At 49.4% G+C, this 13,942-nt stretch overlaps 1 long non-coding RNA gene across 1 annotated transcript in view; it reads right to left on the bottom strand.

Annotated features, from left to right (window-relative positions):
- Nucleotides 1-12,131, bottom strand: part of LOC103585546 — a 34,386-nt gene extending 22,255 nt beyond the window's left edge. Inside the window, exon 1 of the long non-coding RNA XR_550083.1 lies at nt 12,001-12,131. This is a non-coding gene — a long non-coding RNA (uncharacterized LOC103585546). The remainder of the gene's footprint in view (nt 1-12,000) is intronic.
- Nucleotides 12,132-13,942: the final 1,811 nt, after the last annotated feature.

The following is a 13,942-nucleotide window of genomic DNA, read 5'->3' as shown; positions in this document are numbered from 1 at the left end:
AAAAAAAAAAAAAAAAAAAAAAAAAAAAAAAAAAAAAAAAAAAAAAAAGGAAAAAAAAAAAAAAAAAAAAAAAAAGCTTCAGCCCAAGGAGCCCATGATTGCTGGCCTTCCTGTCTGTCATCCCTTTACAAAATCCTCTCCGCAAACCTGAGCGGCATGCTGTCAGAGCTAATAACGTCTTCTGGAGGGGTTGGGGGGGAGCACAGTCTTCCCTGCACAATGTTCCCATTTATTAAATCGAGTGCTTATTTTAAAATTGCAAATATCTTTGTTTGGTTCACTGAAAATTAAAACCAAGATGTAGGAAGTTACATGATGCAACAATTATTCATGTCATATCAGAGAATCAAAGCCCTATCTCGCCCTTCTCCTGGTTAAGGTTGGATGAGCGGGAAGGAGGACTCTGGGGGACACCGGGGAAGGAGGTTTCTGGGGCGGGGGAATACAAATCCGTTCGCCCTGCAGGTAAGCTGAGAGTGATGGAAAGCCGGAGGAACGATGCCTGCCTCTGCCAGGGAGAACGAGCTAACTGCAATTCCGGAAGCGCGTGTGGGCGCGGTCCTCGCCGCGACGCCGCTCGCGGGTCGGCTGGACTCGGAGCGCTGCCGCCCAGCTTCCCCGCGGGAGGCTTTGGACGTAGGGGTGGCTATTTCTCGCTCACTGAGAGCCCTTTCCGGAAAAAGCCATTCTCCCGCTCTGAGGAGATGGAGCCCTGAAGTCCCCACGCCTGCCTAGGGGGGTCCTGGAGGGGCTGAGGGGACACCCTTGGAAGCGTTGCTGCGTCACGCGCTTCTTCCACGGAGTGGGCGCTGAGAGCCCAACAGCCGCACCCCACACACCCCGTGGAGGCTGCAGATGCCCGGCTTGGGCTTCTCTGGGCCCTGGGCTGATGCCTGGTGTGGGGAGATGGTACTTGGCCGGTGACTGGCTCTACGGGGCCCGTCGAGTTCTTGGGTCACCCACGTCCTGCGCTTTGGTCTGAAACCTACACAGCGGGGAGGGGCGGAGCCGGGGTGCAGGCCGGGTGAAATGGGGAGCAGTGGTGTTGACAACCTCTTCCCTCGGATCCATGGGTAGGGGATTTTGTATCTCATTTAGGAAGGGGGCCTAAAACAAAGAGAAAATTATAATACCCTTTAAAGGAGGTCAAAAGAAAAAGAATGATGGAAAGGTACGCAGAGGACACTAAAACTGCGGGGATCCTAAGACGGTGTAGGGGCGATGCCGGAAGTCTGGAGAGCAGAGACCGAGAGGTAGGAGGGCGAGGGGCGGGGGAGATGGGTAGGCAGCTTGGTTTGGTGAGCAACTCCGGCGGCTGAGAACGGTGGGAGGCGGGGAATGATGGGGAAACCTTTGTTTAATGGGGAAACCTAATTATTGCGCATCTGGAAATCTTGGTCCCAACGGCTAGCCGAAGGCGAGTCCCCGAGGGAGCCAGTGCGCATGCCCGAGCCGTCGGATTTGCATGATACTGCACGCACGTGAGCCAGCGAGGCTGCAGCCCGCAGGGCCCTGGCCGCCAATGGAATCCCGCGCTTACTGCTCCTCCGGGTCACGCTGACGTCTCGGTTCCCCCACAACAGACTTTTAAAACCCACTTTAAAAATAATGAGTGTTTTAGTATTGATTCTCGTCTAGGCACTGATGATTTCAGTGGGACACAGACACATTTTATAACTACGAATACATTTACTACAAGCAAGGGTTAAAATATTCAGAATTTAAGAAAAAGTTAGAAGGCAGGAGACAAGAGGCTGCTTAAAGAGCACTGGAGGGAAGTCAAGGGATCCTGGACTTCTGCTTCGGAGCCCTGAGGCTTACTTAGGCCAATGCTGAATTTCTCTGAGCCTGAAATCCACATGATTTATGTGATTTTTCATGAGACAATGGCCAAATGAGCCTTAAAAGCAGAAACATTACCTGTACAGGCCTGGCTTGGGAAAGCAACCTCAGACGCAGTTCTGTCTGCAACCCATCCACAGCCACACATGGTTACCAGGGAGATGGAAAGCTAGAACACCTGTGGCCCACCTCTCTCCCTTTTGCAGACACCGAAGTGGTCTGTGGGGGTGAAATCCATGTGTTAGCTTCCACATCTGTGAAATGGGGCTAATTACAGAAAGTCAGAGGATACTGGAAAGGTACAGAAGTGGCATGAATCTCCACCCTGTCTGGGCCTATGTTGCCTCCACCCAAGCTGAGGCTGGAAACAATGATGTTGATTCTCTGGGGCTACAGAAGGGGTGAGCTGGCTGAGAACAGAGGCTACTGCCTGCCCTCACTGCTGCACCATTCTGACCATTAGCAAGTACTGCGGACTCTTCCAACCACATAGCCATGCCAGAATTATGACCCACAAATGGCTCTGCTTTATACTCTGTGACAAAAAAAAAACCTTGAACAAGCAAGGTTATAATTGAAATAAAAGAGGTGGGGATTATTATTTGCTGTTTCTCTCCTGTTTCGAGTAATTCATGAGTCTCCAGTGTAGGATTAGGCTTCAAATGCGTTTGGCCAGGTACATACTTTTTAGTGCTCAGCTCAAATAATATGATGCTTAAAACCATCCCAGCAATGCCTCTGTTTGTGTCTAGACCTCAATTGTAGGCCTAGAGGATTAGAAAAACATGACTTTTATAAAAAGTGTGAACCAGAGCCCCACCCCGACCCTCCAAAATGTAAGACACTAAATAGTGACCTCAAGGTTTTATCATATCATCTAAAATCAATACTATTTGACCAATAAGTATTAAGTTGGAATATTGTTTATGGGTCTAGTTTCCACCCTAGCTTCTATTTAATAGCCATGTCTATTTTCAGAGATGGAGATGCATGCCAATTGGACCTTCAGAAATGCCAGCTGGTAGTCTCTGTATTGAACAACAAACTTTCTCATAATTGCACTTTGGTATTGTCTTTGCAAAAGTTAAACTTTCTCCTAAACTGGCCCATTAAAATCAAAAGGATGTTGACTTCAATCATATAAGGCTTCAAAATGATATGGCTAGGTGAACACTTTAAATTTTAGGATTTTTCTTATAACAGATATCTCTGAGCTTTAAAAAATAGAAAATAATAGCCTTTTTGAAAAGAAACATAGTTCATTAAAAAAAAAAAAAAAAGTCCAGCAGCCAATCAATTATTTTCACTGCCCCCAGTTGAAGCAAAATCCTCCTTTCCTGTTTGGTGGGTGGCTGGAATAAGTGAAGAGGCTTTTCTTATTAAGTATTTTGAGTAAAATTGCACCAACGTAAGTCTCGCATTCACATACTGGCCTCTTTCTAAGACAGGTTTCAGATCATCTATGAGGCTAGCTTTGACAACAACTCATTGTCAGCTCTGAGATAAGAAAAGACCAGCAGGCTGGGGGGGGTGGGGGGTGGAGAGAGTCATTGAGGGGTGGGCTAAGGACTTTACCAGGAACCCAGCATCAGCCACAGCTTCAGGCTCTGGAGCTGCTGTTTATAGACACACTCAGCTTTAACCCAGACTGCCCGCAAAGTCTCTTTGTCTCCCATTTGTGGTGACCTCAGGGTACCTACTGGCTCCTTTCTCATCCCCAGAGGGCATGATTGGCCATTAGCACCCTGCTCCAGCAGGACTAATTAGTTTTTAAAAAACAAAACAAAACAAAAAACTGAGCTGGGAGCGACTTCTTCCCATGTGGGGCTAACCCCCTCTGACTTAAATTGAGATTGGTCAAGTTAGGAGGAAACAGCAAAGGAGGTTAAAGTGAGGAATTATTGAGGACAATAACTAAAGAAATGCAGTCAACAGTTCAGAGGCCTGTGGGAACCAACACCGCCACCTCCTTGAGGACTGAGGGCGGTGCCCACAAGTCAGCTGGAGCGGACAAACCACTATCTGTACCCTCATATTTTGGGCCATCAGGTAGCGGAGAGAGATTCCCTTTCCTCTTGCGTAGGTCAGCCAGAGGCAAGAAGGAGGTTGCAGGCTGAGAACTCTCACAAATCCTACTGAGCCTCTAGGAGGTGTCCTGTCTTCACTTTACCTCCGCCTGCTCTCCCGATGGGTCCCGCGTATGCCTAGAGTCCCCTGACCGCCCCGCGGGAGTTATTCTAAAGACACTAAAGGCACTCCAGGGAACTTTCCCCTATCTTTCCCAAGACCAGGAAGTTAACCCAAGCCAGTCCGCAGGAGAGCAGATGAGTGTGGGGGACTCTGGTCCAAGCACGGGACTCTTTGGAGTCCCCGGGCCCTTGGGCAGGTAGTGAACCGGGGCAGCAGCGCGTTGCCCCGGCCGGCGGTTTCAAACAACTTCAATTACAGGCTACACCTTGAATATGAATTAGCCTTCCGCGCTGGTGTGACTTTGCTTTGAAACTCAACTTGTCAAAGTATGGTTTTAATTAAACGTCTTCCGGTCTCGAAAGATTACATGTTTTGTAAAATATATCCTAGCATGAAATTTACTTCCACGATCTGAAATTAGGTTCCTTGTAAATGTTTTCATAAAAAAGAAATGGGGGGGGGAGGGGGATATGGGAGAATGGAGCAGTTCATACTCGCTGCGTTCATTTAAAACGTCCAGCCAGCCGGCTCCGGCGCCCGACAGGTCCCATGGGGGCCGACCCGTCAGCCCCGGCCCGGACTGAGGCGAAACCGAGGGCCCAGGACAAGCAAGTAACCCGAACCCGCCCTGGCAGGCGCGGCCCGAGCTACTTTTGCAGTTGGAGACAATTCAGCAGACAGACAAGTTAATCCCGCTCTGATTTGTTTCGGATCCATCTGCAGGACGCTGGATACCCCCATCGGTTGCTGCTGCTGCAGACACCTGCCTCCCCATCCCGGACCGCAGTGCTTTGTCCCATGAAAGACAGAGAAAAGAGACAGCAGGATGCAGGATGGACCTCAGCAACATTCAAGACAACACTTCACCTCGAAATTTAAAGTTCTTTAAGAATTACAGGTTAATATTTAGAATAGCAGCAATGTCAATGGATAGTTGTCTTTACAGACTGTCTGAACTGCTCCAAACCAATCTAAAAGCTTGCCTTCAGGGAGAAAGGGACCCTAGGGGCTCTCTATCACCTACCTGGGGGCGTCTCTCCCCATGTAGCCCTTAAATAAAAAGGACCCTATTTCTCTGCATGGGGGCAGGGAAGGTGCCTGCGCACGATGCGTCTTTCTATTCAATACAGAATTAAGAGCTGGATCCCTGTGGAATTCTCTTTTTCTAACCATTCTCCGGAGGAACCAGCCAATTCTGACGGGATTTGCTGGATTCGAGTAAAACTTGGCGCACATGGTGTGGGGTGTGATGGGGCGCATCTCCTTTCTTCCAGATAATTGGGACCCAAGAAATGAGGAGGGGGTGGTGCGGTAGGGAGAGTTATTTACCGCCCTCCACCTGAAATACGCAAGACCAATAAGGCGCCTCGCTTTTCGCCCTGTTTACTCAGTCCCTATTCAGTGATTGGCAAAGCGGGCCCTGAAGGCAAAGGCAATAATTGCTCCGCGCTCTCCTTAGTAGGGAAGTGTGTAGGCATTTGAAGTGTACTAAAAATAAACGAAGGAGCGAGAAAATGAAAAGGGTACAGAGTGACAATTTGTGGCAATTAAAGCGTCTGCGCGCTGTTGCCGGAGGAACAGGGACCCACAGCGGTTTTTGTTTTCCCAGGACTGATGATGTGACTAACTCGTTAGGGAATTTGTGTCCCAGGTTGTGTGTGTGCGTGCGCGCGCGTGCGTGTGGATGTATGTGTGCATTCAGCAGCCAAGGAGCCTGCTACAATGGCCAGATCCGTGGGGAAGTGAGAGCCTAGGACCATTTCTGGGACCCTAAAAGCCCCGTTGGACTCTAGAAAGAGTCGGGTCTAGCTTTCCACCCTACCCCCCAAGCCGCTCTCAAGCGAGAGCCTCTCTACTAGCACCCAGCGGCCACTTCTTACAGGAACTTTGGAGCAAGTTCTCAGCTCCAAGGTGTCTAACCGTAAAGGGGAAAAACATAATAATACTTATATTTCACAAACACACAAAATGCAAAGAATGCAGCGTGGGGAGGGGAGGAAAAAGTGGAGGGCGGCCAGCCAAATTAAAGCTCGGGAGATATTTTGACAGCGCTCTCGAAATATTACTCTGAATTTTTGGAAGATTTTCAAGTGGGGGGGGGGTAACACTGAGACAAACACAACTTTCTCCTGTCTGTCACTCACGCGGCCAGAGAGGGCTCCAACCTGTAGAACACGCAGGAACACACAGTGGGAAATTGCTTCAAGGTACAGTAGGGCTCTCTTCTTTCCCTACCTCCCACCTTTCCTGATCCTTGAACTTCTAGAGAGGGTGGTAAGGGAGGAGGAGTGCTGGGTGTCAAAAAACTGCGTATCCCCGAACCTCAAAATCAGAAGTGTTAAGCTCAGGCCGTACTTTCCCCCTGGGCCTGGCTTGGGCTGCCCAGCCTAGAGCCCAAACTGGCACCCCGTGTTGATCAGCGCCCCCCTCTACCCCTCCACAACACTGTGCAGCCACCGCCTAAGTCCAGCCTGGGCTGGCTTCAATGAAAGCTGGCAAATCCGCCGAGTCTCGCAGAAATTTTCTTCAACCCTAATTCAATTTTAAAGCGGATTTTTACTATTAAAAACGCTGCCGAGCAACACATTGAATTAATCTGACTGTACGGTTTTAATTACAGTGAGGGTTTCTCTACAAATCTGTACAAGACAGTGGCTGGCTCTCGGAGGATCTCTGCCTCCTGAATTCCATTATGGGCTCCTAGTTGCCCGCAGACGGCGGCGCGTGGGAGCCAGCTGCGGGCGCGGCCGTTCCTGTCGCCCTTGGCTCTGCCCGCCCTCCCGGCTCCTGCCCCTCTCCCCTTCCTTCAGTCCTGCCCCTTGGAGAGCCCTAGACTCCTGTGTGTCTGTTTGGGATTGCTGGACTGATATTCCGAAATGCTACCCTTGCCTTTTAAACCCATGGGCACAAGACGTTTGAGCCTCTGGGACTTGTTCTTAAAATGGTTCTTTTTGTCCGGGGAGGATGACCTCTTGTAATTCTTTGAAGGGTCCTCGTGCTTCAACTTTGCAGCTGTCAGAATGGGCAACGTGATGCCCTGGGTATTTGAGGGAAAAGCAGGCTGAGGAATGAGGAGGAAAGAAGGAGAAAGGAGTAGAAGACCAGCGGATGGAACTCTGGGTTTGGGGATCTGGCCCCCTTACCTTCACCCCCACCCCCCAGGTCCTAAAGTAAATACATGCAGCGCAGATCTGCAGGCAAACAGGGCTGCTTTTATCAGCTTTAGTTTTCTTCACTTGTTGTGCAACTAACATTGTGGGGCAATGGTACCTAGCAAACAGGGCAGGGAAGAAAACCTAAAGAGGAGGCACTCTCAAAAACACACAACGCATGCACACTTATTCTTTTCTGCCTACACTCTTATATTCTCTGTCTCTAACGCCCTTTCTGTCTATGCTCCTGCTTTTCCACTCTCTGCTTCCCTCTCCACAAGCCATGGGGGAGAAAAGATGACGAACCCAAGTCTGAGCCAGCCAAATGGACACAATCTCTCAATGTGTATTTAAAGAACCAAAGGCTTTGCGCTGTGTAGAAGGGGCCCCGCTTGACAGATTGAAATGGATGGGCAGCATTTTTGCTCTCTGCACAAAATTAGTAAAACCTACAGAAAAAAAAAAAAAAGTATTCCATTCCCAGGGTAGAATGGTGGGAGGCATCATTTGTCCAAATTTGTGTTTAAAAAAAAAATGTTTTTTCTGAACAAAAGAGAAGAGACAGGGTAAGAGAAGTTGAAAGAATTTTTTTTTTTTTTTTTTTTTAAGCAACACTAGCTTCTTCTAAGGGTTCTCAAATCTGTTGCCCTTTAAGGAAAGTTTTGCTAAAAAACTAATAAATTACCTTCCCATTTATTGGGATGTTCCAAAATAAAGGAGATAAGAAATGCCTATAAACAGGTATGAATATGAAAATCACCAGTGCATTTACAAAGGTAATCAGATACAGAATATCTCTCTCTCTAATGAAAAACGGTCTTCATTTATTTTTCTGTTGTAACAAGAGAACCACCTAAGAGCTCACATGATAGCAAGAGGATGTTTTCCATCCCAGGTTTTCCTGAAGAGCTGTCCCAAGCCTGGCTCTCCCTCCCTTAATGTTGAGACATTTGCTGTGACTTTGTTATTGTTACTCTTGATGAAGGGATGAAGGAATTAAACAGAAGATGCTTCGAGGCATTTAGGAAGACGCTTGGGCAGCTATATTAACTCCTTATTATGCCTAAAAATAGTCTGCCATTTCCTGTTGGTGCTTGTTCCCTGACATTCTAGGGCTGCGTTTATCCTCCAATGGACAGGGGGTCTGCTTTCCAAAGACTGCCTTGATTAAATCTGACTTCTAACACCCCTTCCCTTCTCCCTTTGCCCTGTCACATTTCTCAGCAGGGCAAATATGGGGGTCTCAGCCCTGGTTTAGCCTACAGATTAAAAAGACAAACATCAGCATTTATCTTGTCTTAATCTAAGTGTTTAAACATTGTTGGGTTCTTTTTTCCTCGGCTGAGAGAAAGATGAATGTTTATATAATAGGGAGCAGGGTACTAGGCTTCCTAAAGAGAAAGAGAGATATAAAAAAGGAAGAGCGGGAGGAAAGAAAGACAAACATAGAGACTTTTATATAGGATCCCCAAGTTAGGGAAGATAGAAACGTGTATTGTTTTCCCACTGAATCAATTCTGGGCCCAGCATATCAACTACCTTTATTAAGAAAGCTTTAGGTGCTCTCTCAGACACCTGGAAATGGAGTCAGGGGATGAAGCATGTCATGTCGATGCAGAAGATCTGGTTGGCTTTGTCTTCATAACTCCACTGGACTACAGATTTAAAAATGCCTGGAGCAGGGCCCTCTAGCTTGGGACATGCTTAGTTAATGTTCTCCAAATTGGACAGTCTTGAAAAACTCTGTGAAGCCCCCTGGTGGGCCAGTGCCATGTTGGAGTTTCCTAGCTGCCCGTTCTTGGGACCTAGGACTGGAGAGATGAAGAACATGTTGTCCCAAACTTCAGTGAGGTGCTTTCTGGGTAAGGAATAAACAGAGTCCACTTGTTAGATGGATTTTGGGGAGCCTAAGGAGGATATTAATATGGACATTACAGTTCTGTCAGTAGAGAAAATAAGACCAAAATCTCAGTGTTTCCTTGCATAGCCTGGTCCTTCTGGCTACTCCTGAAGATATCGTCATTGACCTGGGCTAAGACAAGGATAGAGGCAGCTCCCATGTGCCCTGGAGTTTTCACAGGTGTGTTGGGGGAGGGGAGAAGGGTGTCAGGGTTTCCAAGATATCAGGCACCCTTTACTTACACAAATACACAAACAGAAATTTACACTGAGTGAGGAAAAGACTAGCAGGAATTTTTTTTTTCCCCACCAATGTCTCCTGTTGAGAAGGGGGTTCTTAGCATGGCTCTGTAAATCAATACCAAGTTATTTCTGTGAATTCAAAGGCTATTTATCCAGGTCTAATTTCTTTAGAATTAACATGATAACTGAGCCCCACTTGGCAACCAAACCCAGCCAGGCCCTGCCTGGGTTGAATGTACTTCTACAGCCTGTGAAGCTTCAAACCCCCCTCGGCACCCAACACATTCCCAGGCTTATGTGTGTGCACAAACACCATCCAGAACTGGAACAGAGTGGTGTTTTCTGACATGAAGAGCCAATTCTTCTAATAGTGGCCCCAGGCAGGCAGACGCACAAGGTCCTGTGTTGTCAGTATTCAAGTATTTCTCTCTAAATAATATTGACAGATATAGCACAAGCCCCAACACCTCAACATCTTAAAAAGCAAAAAGCAGTTTAGCCCTCAAATCCTGCCTCTTAAAACTTCTTAGTGCTATGACCCTCAAGTACTCAGGCTCTAAAAGAGCCTTAGGCCTCCGACTCCTCCAGATTTCTGGACTTACTTCATTTTGAATGATAAAGGCTTCGGCCTTTCCCGCCCTTCTCCCACCCGCAAAGGTTGGCCCGGGTTCCCCTGCGGGCGAGACAAAGAGGTAGGTAGGAGCCAGCACCCTGCCGGCTGCAAACTCGGCGCCAGGGCCTGGAGACCCTGAGGTGTGCGCCTTCCAGCAAGGCCCCGAAGAACCGGGATATCGCCTCTTGCAGAGGAGGTGGAAGTGCCGGCTGGACTAGGGCAAACCAGAGGTGACTCCAACCACCTCGCCTCGGCTCGTTACCTCCGCCCATGACACTGATCGAAGGACTGAGAAGCCGAGCTGCCGGGTCAAACTGGATAGAAATGATTAAGAGAGATCCCCGCCGAAGACAGCCTCTGAGGGCCGAATGGCTGGTGGCAGAAACCACAGATGGCAGCCACTCGCGGAGCCTCTTTGGCGCGCTGTGTGGGGCCACACTAGCTCTCCGGCTCTCTATTCTCGGGACTGGCGGGAAAGTCGGACGGTCATGCCTGCAGTTTGGTTTCTGTCCCACTAGTGCACTGCTATCAAGCCCGGAGGGTCCCCTCGCTCGCTCCACTCCCCGCTTGGGTCGCACAGCAGGTCTCAGGCAGGACCTGTACATATGCAACAACTGCCACTTCGGTGCGGCTGCACACTCTCGCTCCACTGAAAAAGGGTGCAGGGATTATATCCACTACCTAATGAGGAGATGAGAGCCCTGAGGCTACAACCCGGACAGTCCCAGCCTGCCCAGCTTCCTCAGGGAAGAAAACAAATAAGAAAAATAAAGTTATTTTGCAAATACAGGCTGCTCCGCCCGGGTCTGGTGCTCAAGTGCGCGGACCGTTCCGGGCCCCGTCACGACCCACCCCGCTCCGGGTGCGGTCGGAGTTGCGGGAAGCCAGCGAGAAAGTAGCGCACCTGCGAGCATAAAGGAAGAAACATAGACAAGCACGGGCTGGGGGGGGTGGGGGGACACGCCTTCACCGTGTTAACAACAAGCTGCAGGGTATAAAGCAATAAAACTGCCACGTCTACCTGCTGGCTTTGAGTGGCTTTGAGGACATTACCAACAGGCTACGCGCGCAGCCCGGGTGCACCGAGAGCGCACGGGGGTGTGGGGCTGTGTTTGTGGGGAATCTTCTATTTTCCTGACCTCCCCTTCTGTCCATCCCCCACCCCCCCGGCCCCAACACACACACACACATCTCCCCCTTAGCCAGTCCACCTTTCATTTTCCTTGAAGCTTTTTTGTTGTTGTTTTAATTTACTGCCGATTTGTAAACGCGTGGATCGGGTTACTAGCTCGCGTGATAAAGTGCACCTCTTGTTAAAAGGAGGGGAACAAGGCACGCCACTTAAAAATGAATTCAAAGTTACTGAACCGGCTCCCGGGACTCAAGAAGTTAAGCACCGCGGGCTGGAAAAAGGAGGGGGAGAAGAGAGCAAACGCCGCTGCCCTGGAAACTGCAGAAAACCCGCAGGCAGTAAGCTTCGGGTCTTCTGATAAATTGAAGGAAGAAAAGAAAGCAAGACAGAAAAAGAAAAAGAAAAAGGCAAACTGGCCTGACGATGCCTGGAGACCTCGGCTGGGAGCTGGGAAAATCAATTAGTGTAAGCCGCTGCCGGCCGGCTTCGCGCAATGTGTAAATAGAGTCGGAACAGCTCCCTGTGCAGCCACCCTTTTCTGGAGTTACAGGGGCGAGCAGCACGACTAAATTCTCCATTTCTTGGGTTCCATGGGTCCCGTAATGTGTGGGGTCCAGGCGAAGTAGGGTGCAAAGAAGTTCCCAGTAGTTTTCCCAAAGGGAGACACAAATTCGTCACTGCAGCCTCCAGACACGGCGACACAAGGTTGTTATAGTGTACATTTCTCCGTGTGGTCACAGGCTCTCGGCTTATATCTCTGCGCAGACCGAAAGCGGCGCGAGACCGCGGGGGTCTGCAGGTCTCTCCCACCCAGTCTCAATTCTCTGGCAGCTTGAGCTCCCGGCGCCTTCCCGCAGTCCCCGGACCCGGGAACCCGGCGCTGCCAGGCCTGCCCTCCTCTGCGCCTGGCCCCGGTCCGGCTATCCTACCTGGTGGCCGGGCCTGAGATGTGCACCGGGTTTCCGCTGTCTCTGCTCGGCTACCTGGACCTGAGTGGGTCTGGAGACCGGAGGGATAAAGGCTAGATCCGCAGTCCTGGGCTGCTCCGAACTTAATGTCTTTCCTCAGTCCATCTTTGAAAGAGAAGTGGTTCTACCACCTGGATGTGTGGATATAAATCCCCTTGCAAATAATAAATGGATTAATAATAACAAGGTATGAAGTTCTTTTTATAGAAAAAAAGGAGAGAATTGAAACTAAATGCGGCAGTTAGACAACCATTTTGATAAGAGGATAATTGAGGCGACACTGGTGTATAATTAGAGGATAATTTATGCTATATCCACTTTTATTCCACCTCCCAAAATAAACCCAGTCCATAATCATTACAGGCAAATTGTTCTGAATTTTATAGCAGCAATTTGAACAAAGTACTGCAGTTAATCATGGGAGATTTTTGTGTATTCCTGATTAGAACTCTAATTGCCTCCTTCCAGAAAGTAAAAATAACTGTAAAACGACTCTATTTTTATCATTAACAATGTTGACAATAAAATAAAATCAATTGGAATTGTAATCGAGAGACAAATTTAGGACGAAGGCACTTTTACTTGGGTAGTTTATATTGTAATCAAGATTTGCCAAACCACTAACCGCATGTATCATTTGCATATATTTGAAAGCATTACAGTAGCTTCTGTTTTCAATAGGAAAAAATGCATTACTGTCAGTCCTCCAACGATTTGCTTTTAGAACAGACTGCTGCGTTCTGGAACCCCCCCCCCCCACCACCACTTTGTCCAATATATAGGAAATACGGCCTGAAATGACAGGAACCTTGCCAGAACAGAGTCTGATTTTTCTTTTTCTTTACTACCCCCCCCATGGGGTGGAGCCCAGGTGTGGGGGTTCTTCTCTTTGTGGTTTCAATAAAGTACGACTAGAAAAAAATCCACTGTGACAGGGCGCTCCCGCGGGAGTGTAGTGGAACTGGGGTGGGGGTAAGGTCAAGGGAGGGGACCTGGCTTTAAATGCAGGGGGGCATTGCTTCTGAGCGCAGGCAGCCTGCAAGGGTGCAAGGGGATTGAGAGCGAGCAGCTCCCAGCCAGGCTGTTACCGGGCTGCGATTTGGGAAAGTGGGGCTCCGGGATTTGGGGCACGAGCTGCGGCGGGAAGCGTCGGCGGCCGGCAGGGCGGAGGCGCCTCCCTCCCCGGCGGCCCTGGGCGCCGCTCAGCGCGGCCCCCAGCTGCAGCTCGGGGCTGGGATTGGAGTTGCAGAAGGTAGGCGAAGAACTAGCAGAGCGGCGCACACGCCAGTAGAAGCCGTGCGCCTGTGACGTCAGGGGGCGACTGACCAATGGGGAGGCGCTGCCCTTTGGAGACAAACCATTCGACTCGTGGCGTCTGCATCAAGTCTGAAAGCAGACGCGCAACTTTCGCAGAATCCACCTTAAAATCTCTGCCTTAAACTGCACCAGCCCCCAAAAAATCCAAGGGGGGAAAGCAGGGGGGGAGAGCAGGTTCCCCCCTCCCCCTCTCCTCTCCCATCCCTCCCCCTTCCTCCTCCCTTTGAGTTAACAAGGCCCCGCTCACTATATCTCTTTATATTAAAATATATATATATTAGAGAAGAGCGAGGGAGAGGGAGAACCACCTCCGCCCCCTCTTTTGAAATTTTTTTTAAAATATTTTTTTTGCAAGGATCCCAAGAGCTAAGGTGGCTGCAGAGGGGAGAGCGGCGCGAGCCAAGTGGGGGAGGGTGGAGGAAACCCGGGAGAAGGCTTTCTCCAGCCCCCAAAGTTTTGATGATGACCATGACTACGATGGCTGACGGCTTGGAAGGCCAGGACTCGTCCAAATCCGCCTTCATGGAGTTCGGGCAGCAGCAACAGCAGCAGCAGCAGCAGCAGCAGCAGCAACAGCAGCAGCAGC

Source organism: Galeopterus variegatus, unplaced genomic scaffold (genome assembly GCF_000696425.1).
Source record: "Galeopterus variegatus unplaced genomic scaffold, G_variegatus-3.0.2 Scaffold252, whole genome shotgun sequence".
NCBI classification, from domain to species: domain Eukaryota; kingdom Metazoa; phylum Chordata; class Mammalia; order Dermoptera; family Cynocephalidae; genus Galeopterus; species Galeopterus variegatus.
The sequence above is the reverse complement of the archived record's forward strand: the minus strand, read 5'-3'. Positions and strand labels throughout refer to the sequence as shown.